This window comes from Nomia melanderi, chromosome 8 (assembly GCF_051020985.1).
Source record: "Nomia melanderi isolate GNS246 chromosome 8, iyNomMela1, whole genome shotgun sequence".
NCBI classification, from domain to species: domain Eukaryota; kingdom Metazoa; phylum Arthropoda; class Insecta; order Hymenoptera; family Halictidae; genus Nomia; species Nomia melanderi.
In genome coordinates, this window is record NC_135006.1 from 2,889,796 (window position 1) to 2,903,113 (window position 13,318).

Sequence of the window (13,318 nt, forward strand, 5' to 3'; positions counted from 1 at the left end):
ATCGAAAGCTATTTCGATCTGGATCATACGGAAAACGATTAACAGTTTGTCATTTCTTTGTCGAATATAGTTCGACATTAATTTTACTCATATGTACCATTACATCGAGTCACATTTTTTTTCTATGTATCTTTAAATTACAGTTTTCCTATTTTCAATATAATTAATAAAAAAAGTTATTTACATTGCTTGCTATCGAGTAACTGTTCTTCGAAGCACATTTTAAATAGAACGTTTAATATAATACAGAATTATCAAAAGCAAAATCGAAATCACACGAAAAAAGCAATTGTACACTTCCTAAACATAAACTTATTTTTCAAAATTCAGTATTATCCGCACTGTTATTAGTCTTTGATGACTATGATCGTGCCGGACTCGTAATGGAGATTGCAAATAGAATTCAACTGAAATGGAAATGGAATTCTTCCTTATTTCTAATAAATCATTAATACCAAAGTAGTTAGATCGATCATAATTCAGAAAGAAATGATAGGAAGGGGTTAAAAATGGAACGATCGCACTGTTTACAATTATTTTATATAAAAACAAAAAACCGTTTGACCAGATTTTCGCAAAGGCCCGTGACGAATTAACGAACTCTCGATGATTTGCGCTGCGAACTTCTATTTCTAACATTTACTTCTTACTTTTTCTCTTCCCGAGTCCAAGATTCCTCAACACTCGATCCTCTGAGTGGGTCATCGGAATGGTAATGCTGTCGCGGCACTCGGCATCCTCTCCCGCCAGCCTCTTGGGCCGCAACCATCTCATTAAGTTGCAACTAACGTCGAAGCAATTAATCTGAAATCTCGTTGTTCGCGAGGGAGCGAGATTGACGGTTAGGCGAAGGTGGCGGCGCACGATGAAGGGGTACGGCAGGGAGGTAGGAGGGGGTGATCGTGGCGGTGGTCCGAGGCATCTTGATCTCTCGGTGTACAGGCATTGCGAGCCTTATCGCCGAGAGTCGGGACGGGGAGGGCGCAAACGGCGGGAGGATGATAAAGGGAGCGGTTAACTACTTGAAAATGAACTTCTCTCCGCTCTCGACCGACGTTCGCTTCTCCAACGTGTGACACACGGGCCGATCCTCCACGAAGGAGCACGCGCGGGCGGTGTAGTTCGCAAGTTGCTACAGGAAACGCATCTTTGCCGTCTCACCGTCTCTCCATTTTACGCGATACTTTTTTCTTTTTTACTTTAGTATTATTCCCTTGAACTCGAAAATTCTCCCTTAAAAATATGTAACATTTCTCAGTGAGATACAAACTACGTTCTTTAAAACTAACAGAGGAGAAAACGTACATGCATTACGAAACAGAGCTATTTTATTTGAATATGTCACGTATCGATGCATTATACAGAGCATAATATTATTTATAAGACGATAATTTTGCTATATCGAATCTAGCGGTGACTGAGAGTCACCTCTCGAGTGCAAACGATTATACCGCCTATCTCTGTTTTTAAAACTGGAACTACCGTATAAAAAAATGACTGACCAGTGTGACATTTAGTTAAGAAACAAGTGATCCGTATTAATACATAAGTACCTTTTCTTATGCAAGTCTCTTTTTACGCGGTAAATTATGACACTATTGACGCGATCTGAATGTTGAAAACCGAGGGTACAAATCAAAATTTAACATCGCATTGGAATAGAGTAAACATAGATTTATTGTCATTGTTATTTTCTGTGATAAATGTTTGTATAGTTTGTTTAATTAAGGTGCCAATAATTTCTATAATTACAAATTTGATTTCTACTTTCTAATCGAATTTCTTAGCAACTTAGCAAACATTGTTTTCAAATTCTTATTCACTGCACGAAAGTTTATATGCATCATCTTTTGAATGTTAGAACACTTAAACAGTTAATGTTTATTAGAAAATGATATTACAAAAGCAGGCGACCAATAAATTCGCGAATTCGTATAAATAACGAAGGGAAACGTATGTTCAACGTATACCGTATTTTAATTAGAAGTCAGGGTTTTAAATATTCTTTGAAAAATTCGTACACATTCATTTCAATATCCGAGTTTGCATTTATTAACGTTTCCATATCTTAATATAATGAAATTTCTACTGCGGAATCAACCTATGTATTCACACATATTATTCGTTCCGGTCGTTGGTCATGATTTCTGTCATCGTTAACAACAATTATTATGCCTCATATTTTTTTTTTTAATATTTTATCACCGAAAAATACAAACTTCTCTATCTATTCAAAATTATAGCAATTAAAATATACTTAAAGATATGTAAACTGGGATCTTATAATAGACGGGTATTCGTGCACTAAAAATTACAGGGATTCTAGCATGATGATGTTTAATGCAGGTGTACGTGTGCTCTTAAATACACGGGAAATAAAGACCTCTAATTTGAATGGAAGCGGGAGGACACAAAAGAACACAAAGTGCAAACGCACATTCGGGAATGCTCTGAAATTGAATTGCGTTCGAGGCAGAAATACAGTTTGTCTACTGAAATCGCGCGCTGCAGAATTTTTACCTGAGTAACGATATCGTAAAAATTCTGAAAAAAGTCACGTAATCTGATCCTTCCTCTACAATGCATTCGCATCGATAAATGCGATCAATTCGAAATTCCATGTTGTCTACTCTCTCTGTATTTGTATCAAATATTTGCAAAGGCCAAAATCATACTCGGATATGATTTCCTTTTTTTTCTTTCTATTTTCTCCACTCTCCCGTTTCGACTTCAATATTTTTTATTATTATCCTCGGGTAGTATTCAATTTTTATTTCTCTTTGCGAATCTCAATCAATCTTAGCGAACCTTTTTGCTCGGTTTTTATGACTGTGATCGTGTTCAAATTTTCTATAAATAATGATGAATCTGAATCCTTACTTGAAAAAGTATCCCTAGATGTGCACTTCTGCAGAGTTGCTCTATGCTCCGTTGAAAATATGTGTTTAATGAAGCTGACCAAGCAGTTAACAGCAGTTTAGACTCAAAGAGAAGCTCTGCTAGAAAAGATTACGTTCTCCTAATTTAAGTTGATACTTTTCTGTGCACAATTCTTCCACTAAAGGTTTTTATATCACATTTTTCTTAATTTCACTATAAAACGTATATAATGCAAATGGTCAATACTTGTATTTGTCGGTTTTAATTTCGTTGAGTAATAACTTACTTACAAACATTTTCGACCTTTTTCGTATAGTTACATTATGCTTGAGTATACGAATACACAAGACAACTGCTTCAAAAAGTATTTCATACATAATACTCGCACTTAAGTTTTAGGCACTACACACAGTGTACGATTTCACTAATTTAAATTTACTGAATTAACAACGTTGCAGAGTGATATGTATTGCAGTCTTCCCCTGTGGGAAATTAATCAATTAATCCATATTTCGGTGAAGTAATGCAGTATAACCTTACAATTTATAGATTCTATGTCGTGTAAAAAGCATTCTTCTTCAAATCAAATGAAAAAATTTGTATCCTAATGGATATTTTTTCTAAAATACGGAAACGCGAATTCCAAATGTATAGTGTAGTATAGCTTTGGAATATAAAACAAATTACATAAGTAACAAATATTGGAGTAATTTATTGTACGAAAAGTTATTATTCAAATAACATTGACTACACGAGTGATTATAAAAATTCAATTGCAGTGATGCACGATTCTAATTAATACCGAGTATTAAATATTCATCACTGTAGTTTTCGCTTAATATTATCGCCTTGTTACTCAAGCCGTTTAGGAATTAGTAATTCAATGAAATGCATGTCACAGCGATCATTTTTAAATGATTTTCCGGAACCGGTTGCCGGTAATCAGAAAGGCAGTCAATCTATTAAAAACATCGTATCTTTATGCAGATTACACAATTAAAGAAAATTTACTTACAATGAATCGTAGAGGAAAGGTCAGGCTGCTTGACTTACCCAGAATTTTTACGACGCCGGTATCTAGGTAAAAATTTCTCTGCACACGGTCTCGCTATATAGTTGATGTCTTTGAACTCGAGCCGAGGTGTGCGCGGCGAAGACGACTCGTTCATTATAGATTTCATTTCACTCTAGTAAACGGTAGTTTTTGGCAAAGTTTACTGGAAATATCGATAGGAAAATAACAGTTTGAAATAATTAATGGTTTCAATTATTTTATCACTTTTATTTCCGAAATAATGTATGATTGACCAGAGTCAAGATTTTAGTGGCGATATTTTATTCTAATTAATTAATTTACCTGAAGAAGATAATGAAAGTAAACACATAGTTGATTAAAATAGTAAAATGTGTTTTCACAACATTATTTCCAAATTTCCCAAAAATACGAACAAATGTATGGACTGACTATGTATCAGGTTGTCCCAAAAGCTTTTTTCATTTTGTTAATACATATGTATTCGCAATAATGTATGTTTTATGGTATGTTTTTGAACTATACACAATCTATTCTGATCTATTACTATCTTTCACTTTTCCGAAAGCCTTATGCTATTTTCCTCAAATTTCTGGCAGATTAAACATTGCGTCCGATACAAACTTATGGATCAGCCTATAGTAGTTAAGCTTAAGTTCATCAAATTAATGTTACTATCAAGCGCCATATATCTAAAGTAGAAAGCCTACAATCAAAAATGCTTAAGACAATTGTGAATATACAGTGCAGGTTTCACGTTAGTTCCATCGATCACCAAACTAAAAGTGCGCAGGGGCAAGGGGACTCTTCCACTCACGATGCTCGGGCCATTTCGACTTTGGACGCATGGCTATTATTGGCGCGCGGCAATAAGAAAAAATGGAAATGAGACCGAATGCGACGGAGTGAAACGGAATTAAAGAGAATTTTGTTTTCTATAGTTCCATCTTACTTCAGCTTTTTCGGTCTCGCTTCCATTCTTTGTTATTGCCGCGCGCCAATAAAGACCACGCGCGGGAAACCGCGGCGACTCGAGCATCTTGAATGGAAAAGTCATCGGGCCCTGTGCATTTTTAGCATGACGGTCGATGTAACTATCTTGAGAGGAGTATAGTATGTAGTAATAGCTAATGCATTGGGGTGGTCTCTCAATCTTGCATTGTATCGATGAGGTAGTCGCGTTATTTCGTCTGTAACGGGGGATATCTGCAGGTCTTTACGTAGTTCAGCATTTCGGATGTATCATGGTGCATTCACAGTTGTCCTGAGGACTTTTGATTGTAGGCTTTCTATTTGTCTGGGTATATGACTCTTGGCTGCCATTTCCCAGTCGCCGAATTAAATCAGATAACCAAGGTTCTGTTGTAATATATGCAACAGTGGGATAGAGATGGTAATGATTCGGCCGTAATGACGGGTATCGAAGTGTCACGGATGCGTCGATATTATTGCTGCAAGGATAGGAATGATTGTAGCGACTGCGCATTTGTCGTACGCAAACAGGAAAATTATGGTTGTCGGTACGGCCGGCCGATCGTTGGCTTTCGTCACGCATGGATTTGCCTTAAGGTGTATCCGAATACCGGGGACGAATCGTCGAGTGCCACGTGCACGTTCGTGTGCGTTCGATTCTACGAAACGCTGATTGGGATTACCGGAGACTCGGGAACGTCGAAAGCAACAATGGTTCGCCGCGTCGTCTGCCGCGCAAAAATCCAATAAAATCGAAGCGATTCGTTGAACGAGTCGGAAATTGCAAAGACCAGGTTCGTCACAGTCGTTGGTAGCCATTAGCGAACCAGTGTCGCTGTATACAGCATTCCTACAGTTGGCAGATGACTTTATGCCTAGCGCAACGCGATAGGGGCAAGAGGTGTCTTTCTAGTTTATGGTTTTGATGGTTATGTGTAATCGTATTGACGAATAGAAAATTAGCGATGGAGAATATCAGGAATAAGGAAATAAAACCAACACGAAGTTAGGAATCAGTGTTGTAAATAATTATTGAAACATTTTATTGTTTTCATTATTGTTACTGTTGTAATACTTTGATTTTATACATTAAATGCTGTTTACTACACATTATCTTGTAGTTAAATTATCTCCGTTTGTTGTCTATACATTCTACGCGAAGCAGTGAGCAAGGATAAAATACTTTTGGACCGTTAATGGCTAGATTACGAAACATTATGGATTTATCTGTATCTATAACGAAACTTTAAGGAATCATGGAATAGGAATTTTAATTAAGTTTAATACAATTTTATTTTATTCTTAACAAATTAAGGATCTTCATTCATAAATGGAGACGATTAAAGCTTGTTTAATGCTCGTTTCTTCGTGCATCGCTGTAAAAATGAATATTTACATGAATTTCCGCGGTCTAGCGATTACGCTTTTAATCTCCTCACGTCTCGTAGATCCTAACAGAATTTCATACGCTCAATATATCACTATGGAATTGAATTTTTTTTAAGGCCGGTCGAGGAATTGTGTCACGTATATACACGTCCGAGCCTGTAGTTAAAGCGTTAAGACTCCTGGAAAAATGACGACAGCGGGCAACCAGCTGTCACGGGAAGTAATAAGATAATAATCTGAGTCTTGGTACGCCCTTATGCACGGATTGCTCTGCGATAATAAAAGTTTATATCTATTTACAAGTTTGGGCTGAATATCTATCCAAGGATTTAATCTGTAACGATCGACAGAAGTATGTTTCCATCTTGCAAATCCGTAATGCAGAGATTATGTTTTACGACCTGCGGGTGTAGGCTCGCGTACTTTCTATAAATAACGTGTCCTTTAGGTTCACCGGTGTTATAACGAAAGAAAAACGTGAGAACACGAACAATAACATCGGCAAACAAATTAACATCTTTTTTTTTACATATTTTAACATTCATCGGTAGATTGATTATTGTAAGGCTTCTTGCGTCGAATTCAAATGTGAAAATTGCTTTTTTTGCCTATAATTTTGGAAAAATCTGATTTTAACACTAAAAGTGCCTGCCAGACGGGTCAAAATGAATTTCTGGTTTCTTCTTTTACAATTATTAAAAAGATGACAGATGTTTCTCGGAGAAATTACTAACGAATTTGATTTAGCAATACACGAACTGAGTTGTTTAATTCAATTAGTTGTTTTAGTGTTAACAAAATGTTAGAAATAGTAAATTCTGCACTTCAAACAGTTTTTATGTTATATTATTGTGAAAGGTATAAAAACGTTTTTTTACAAAGAAACGATTCTTTTATAAATAAATTATACATAACGCCGTAATTCTTTAAATATTCAAATAATCTTTGAAATGAGCAAGACGCATGAGCGCACATTAGGCCTGAAAAACGTACTTCAGAGAGAAACGCTTTTAAAGCTAAAGAGCATAATTTGGCGCGCAGGTATGTGCATCTGCTTTCAGTTCAGCTGCCTTTCGAAAACCAGCCCGTATTGAAAATTCGAACCTTCAGCGTTTCATTTTAAACGATTCAAGGTAGAATCGACATGAGTCGAAATGAAAAATTTTTCAACCTCTGCAAGACTATCTTTCTATTTTTCTTCCTTCCTCTATTTCCAACTTGTCAAATTGGATTCTGAAATGAAGTTTGCGAAATGCAAATAGTTTTAATATTTTCATATTGTACAGATAATATTTTCAACAAAAATATCGCACCAAGAGGAACAATTCTTCGCTATTCGACAGAAACAAAATTTATATATTTAACACGTTCGCTACATATCTGTGACAATCACTGTTCCATATTTTGTTAAAAAAAGAGTAAATTATTGGAAATAACGCTTGGTACACAATGCTGAGTGAGACTCGCGATGCAGATTTTTAGACTAATTTAATAAAAATCAATATTGTTCATTGTCCACGGATCGACGTAAAAAACTATTTAGTAATAACTAATCAGTTGTTTTCAAAGTAAATTTCTACTCACAATGGAATGGAAAATACTTCTGCATTTCTTCTAAATTGTCGATAGTAAAATGTTACACGAGATTAATGCAAAACTCGATAAAAAAATACAGACTGTCAGAATCTTCACATAATTTTGAAATTAACAGAACGATGATCCGCCTTTTCTCGCGAAGATCACAAAGCGTTTCGGCTTAATGACAAATCTTACTCGAAGAACCACGTGTACGCGCGCGAAAGATCCTGAAAGATGTTCACAGCGGATTCAGATAGTGTCAGAACTTGCCATAAGTTCTGTCCGATTTTACTCCGACCATTTTTCAGGATGATCGTCGAGAAACGCAATTATCGAGTGCCGGGTGGACAGGCAGGATCCCGCGATCGTTTCGTATGCAGCTTGTTCCATGCTGGTGCATCGCTTTTGTCTTGTTTCACTCCGGATATTCTTTGCTACCGAAAAAAATCCACGAATATTCACACGTGACTCATCGGTTAATTAGAAAACTGACGAGGGATTTTCAATGAAATCAACTTATATCGCTATATGCAAAATATTTAAATATCTTATTATTATTCAATAAATTTTAAAGAAATGATAAGTTGTAACAAATTTTAATATTTTTTTTTAATGGTGTGGTAGTTGGCAAAACTACGAAGATAGGTATTTATATGAAAGCGAGATTTTTCATTCCTAGTAGGCAATGTGTTAACACTGTAGCTATGTATCAGTCAAAATGACTGGTTTCGGTTTTCTTGTTTCGCAATTATTGATATTTTAAAAGCATTCAATATTTGAAATGATTTCGAAAATAAGTAGATTCACTTGAATACTATAATGAATGCCTGAAGAAACTAAACATAATCTATTACAATTTTGACAGGGATTACATACCAATCGTATTAAATGCTCGGTAGCTCTAGTGTTAATTTGCAGTCTTCTCTTATACCACCGAATATGCACGCGAAGAACAGGACCACTGGGCTAAACACGACGAGATGCCGCATAAACATTGCTTTTATTACGCCGAATCAAACTTTATTATCATCTTTCTCACGAAACACGAGACTGACGTATCGCGCGCCGTTGAACCCCGCGAACTCTAGAACACATCCAGAATGCTTCCTGACTTTTTCACCTTTCTCCTTTTCCTTTTAACACGTTGACTGCCACGGTGGTCACCGATGAACAGAGCTTTAAAATTACAAGAAAATAATTATAACTTGTAAGATAACTGATATCAAATAAAAATGTTCAGTACTTGTTTTTCGTGGCAGTCAACGTGTTAATCCCTCTGTTTCTGTTCCGCGCCAGAAATTTGAATCATTTGAGAAGTGTGTGAAATGTGCATTTTGTTGATATGTATAGGGAATTATGTTTGAATTGTAAGAATTACAAGAATCAGCGTACTCTGTTGTGTACGAAGTGTGGGAAAAATTTATATGGAAACTGCTTTTGTAATATAAATAACAACGTTTAACTGTATCTTTATTTTCTGACAGAGTGTACAGTTCATGTATAAAAATATACGAGGAAATGAAGTATTATGTTATTGGAATGTTCACATTGAAGAAAAATATATTATGTTTTAACGTGTTGTTGAAATGAATGCCTCTTTTAGATTTCGTATCTCTTTTTTATGTATTCTATATCTCTCTTGCTTCATTTCATTTAATACTTGTTTATCTCTTCTAAATCACCGTGTATCTCGGTCTAGCAATGAGTTTCTGACTAACTTTTACTTGCCTTTCTTTTTAAACCATTGCGGTAACCTTCATAATATTTGCTCTTTAATCTCAGTACCTTATTACATCCCACCTGTAATTACGCTTTCAATTACCTTTCTCCTAATATACTCTCTGTGTGCTTGTTTCGTTAGTTTCTTTTCAAACCTTTGTCTTCACCGTTTGAGTACGAAGTACCGCAGTAGCGTGTTCATGTAGTTTTTGTATTCATTATGAACCGGTTGTGTTCGTATCGATTGCAATTTTCAACAATATAAAAATTAACAATTATTTTTCATTGGTAAAAGCTGCTTTTTATGTTACATATGTACAACTGAAGGAAATTAGTATCGTTTTTATTATTTTTCCAAGCAACAAAGGGTATGCATTTTACTCCGCATTTAAAAAATTTTCTTTTTAACAAACAAGCTGGTCTGACCTAGAAAGATTAACAAAAACTGAATAAATGAAATAAAGCCAGAGGAGCGTGAAAGTGTAAGAGTGAATAGATTATATAATAATATGTTAATTACAGATAATTATTTAAAAAGAAAAGTTAATTATAATGAACAAGAGTTTAAACAATAGTTCTGATTAAACTGACTAATGCAGACTTGTTGTGGTATATACAGTTCGTTTTACAATTAGACTGACTGTTTTCAAACTCCTCTCACAGATTATGAACGAAATTTGGTGGCTAGAGTTTCAGTCCATTAGTCAATCAGCATTAAGTTGGCTGGGACGTGTAATGGCGTAGACTGCAGGAGTTTTTCTTGCTCAGGTATGCAGGACACGCAGGTAGACGCGGGACGCCTCGCTTAACCCTCGAAGGGTCGGCGGAAAATTACTACGCGACAGCCCGATAACGGGTCACTTCTGACCCGTAGCTGAATGTTTATTGTACTTACGTCTTTTAGACTTGGTTTTAACACTAAACGCACCGACACTTCGATTTTTTTATCACCATCAGATGCGCGCCTTGAAACCATGTGCATCCTGTTGAGTCATTTTTTCTTACTTTCAATAATAGCGGAAATAATTTAGCTGCTCGAGTTAACACATTGTTGAGCGGTCACAAATTAACTCGTGTTTGCAGTTGCATCAGCCATTGCAATGTTTGAAACGCTGGGCAATATAGAATATCGCAGAAGCAAAATAATCAAAGTTATGTAAAAGATATGTCCAAAATTTCATTTCATTTCATTATGTATAAATGAAGTATATTGAAGTTTATTCAGACTGTCTCACTTTCATATTTAATTACGGATTAATAACCGATGACATGGAATAGCTTCCACGTAAAATTTTCGGTGAACGATGTGTTAAAATTAACACTCTGTGTATTATTTAGCTAATTATATATTATTTAGCTGCTGCTAATTAACAATCTGTACAATTACACGGGCAATAAGCAAATTTCTGGAAATATTGAGTTTTTCGGGAACACGCCATCCAGTGACGATGCTCCTGACCAAATGATTTACATACAAACCATTCATTTCCTCGATTGTTCGGAAAACAGATTTACACTATTATTGTGACGGTCCAAGCAACGCGACGGATCGATTCTGAATATTCGTTTGAAACCGAGTTAAGATGCAGTTGAAGTTGGTTCTCGAAACTGATTGCCAGAAGAAGCATCTCGCGTTACCAGCGGACTTGCGGTAGCAATGCACAGGTAGGACAACTCCGACAAAGTGTTGCTCGACTGGCGTTCACCATCGCGTTGTATCGGTTCGTATCGAGTTTCTCACACAAGCACGCGCAGAAATGCAAGCACGTTGCAGCGTGCATAATAAGCGGGAGGGGATCGAGGAACTCGGAGGCGAGACGACGACTCCGAGTATTGTCACAAGGCGCCACGTGCTGCTCTCTGCTGCGAATAGTTCGCGATTTACCACAAACGTCTTTCTGGATCGCTGGAAACCCACGCGAGTCTCTTAACCCCTTGCCTTATAATGTCGTGCCAGACAGCACGGTGAAGTTTCTAAACAGAATTTAACAAACATAAATATTACTCGATTCCTTTGAATTCGAATTAAGCATCATTCTTCTGTTATCAATTATTATACTTCAGAGCAAACATAGACATAGAATATGTTTTGAATTTTTCTCCTTTTTCAATAAATCATTAACGACGAAGTATTTGTATTAGTCATAGTTGAAAAAGAAATCGTACATTAATCCTTTGCCGTACGGTTTTTCTACGCTACTTTGTTTGGAAAATTTATTTCACTATCAAGACATTTGCGGTCGCATATAATTACGTAAAATCTGCGACTGAATAAATAGCTTAGTTTTCTATACAAATGAGTATGAATATAAGAAATATATTTATGTTGTTAATACTTAGTTATATACTTTGAAATGGCGCAGATTAAGTGACTATTATTCTTTTTAAAAAATGTAAAACAATATAGGACAAAGTTACCATTCTTTGAAAGAAAAAAATTATGGAGGACTACCTTACCGGTCTTGAATGTATTAAACAGTGTGTGAGAATGTGGAGAAAGTTTCTGTTCACTGTAAATGCACATTTAGTTAAATTTGAAACATTGTTAACGATGATATAGCTTTTTATATTGACTTTTGTGTAGTGAATAATATTGATTCTTATTATGGTTCTACTATAGCTAGAAATTATCATGAGTCTGACTTGTCCTTACACAGCATGGGGTTAACCTGTTTGCTGTTTGATCTCTTTTACAATTGCATCCGTTAGACCAATTTTGTCTGTAATAATTTAGTGAAGGGAAGGGAGAACTCTATACTCGTTTTGTGTCTGCTTTGATTACAAAGGTTTGCCGGATAATGACGAATGATACTTGTACTGAAGATTTTTAACTTAATTGAACGAAACTCAATGTTAGCCATCGCACCTAGATGGGAGGTTACAGATTATTTTGCTGTTATCAATATTTTACCTTCAAAGTACTTGCGCATTTGTAACAAACAGAAAATTTCTTAGCGTTTTCGCGAATTTTACCTGATAGTAAAATTAATCGAATACCAAGGAGTTATAATAATTGATAACAAGAAAGTAATATTGTATCGTTGATTGAAGTTAACTTTTGTTTTCGGAAACTGTCAAAGGTGAATGCGTTGTTGCTTCCCATCAGAATGTTCTCGATGAATTTTGCACGGAAGTGGTGAAATTCTCTGCGTAATGGTCTCTTCGATGGATGTCTCTGAAACCAATAGCTAATTGTATTAATCCTTGTATGTATAACCAAAATGTTCGAGGGTATTACGGTATAAAATTAAACACATTGTTACATACATATACTTTGGACAGTTCCTTTGACAAAAATAAGAAAGTGTTGTTAATGAAAACATAGAAATTGGTACCTTGAGTACCATTGCCATAAGATATTAGTCAATGCGCTCACCACCCAGGAAAATACATTTTACTGTGTAAAATTCGCGCATTTTATTCAAATCTGTTCATAAATCCCTGAGCTCGCTATAAATGATGGAAAAGCAAAGTATGTTGCAATAGGAGAATCGAACCGATTTCAGAATCACTAGACGAATACTAGATAGAAACGCGCTGGCCACCATTAATTCCCGCCGAAACCGTCGAACTCTCCAGCTTCCTGAACCGAAATTTCGTTTGCGATGCTATTACGATCGCCTAAACCGAAAATTTCCCATACGCGTTCTGCAAGCATCATCATTAATTATCAACGATCATATCACTCTCATCAAGACAAATCGAACATCCATTTCATTCATTTCTCCAATGAATCCCCAAAGTCCA

At 35.8% G+C, this 13,318-nt stretch overlaps 1 protein-coding gene across 2 annotated transcripts in view; it reads left to right on the plus strand.

The window, feature by feature from the left end:
- Positions 1–13,318, plus strand: part of wge (BAH domain and coiled-coil containing protein winged eye) — a 216,778-nt gene that overhangs the window by 20,671 nt on the left and 182,789 nt on the right. The window lies entirely within an intron of this gene.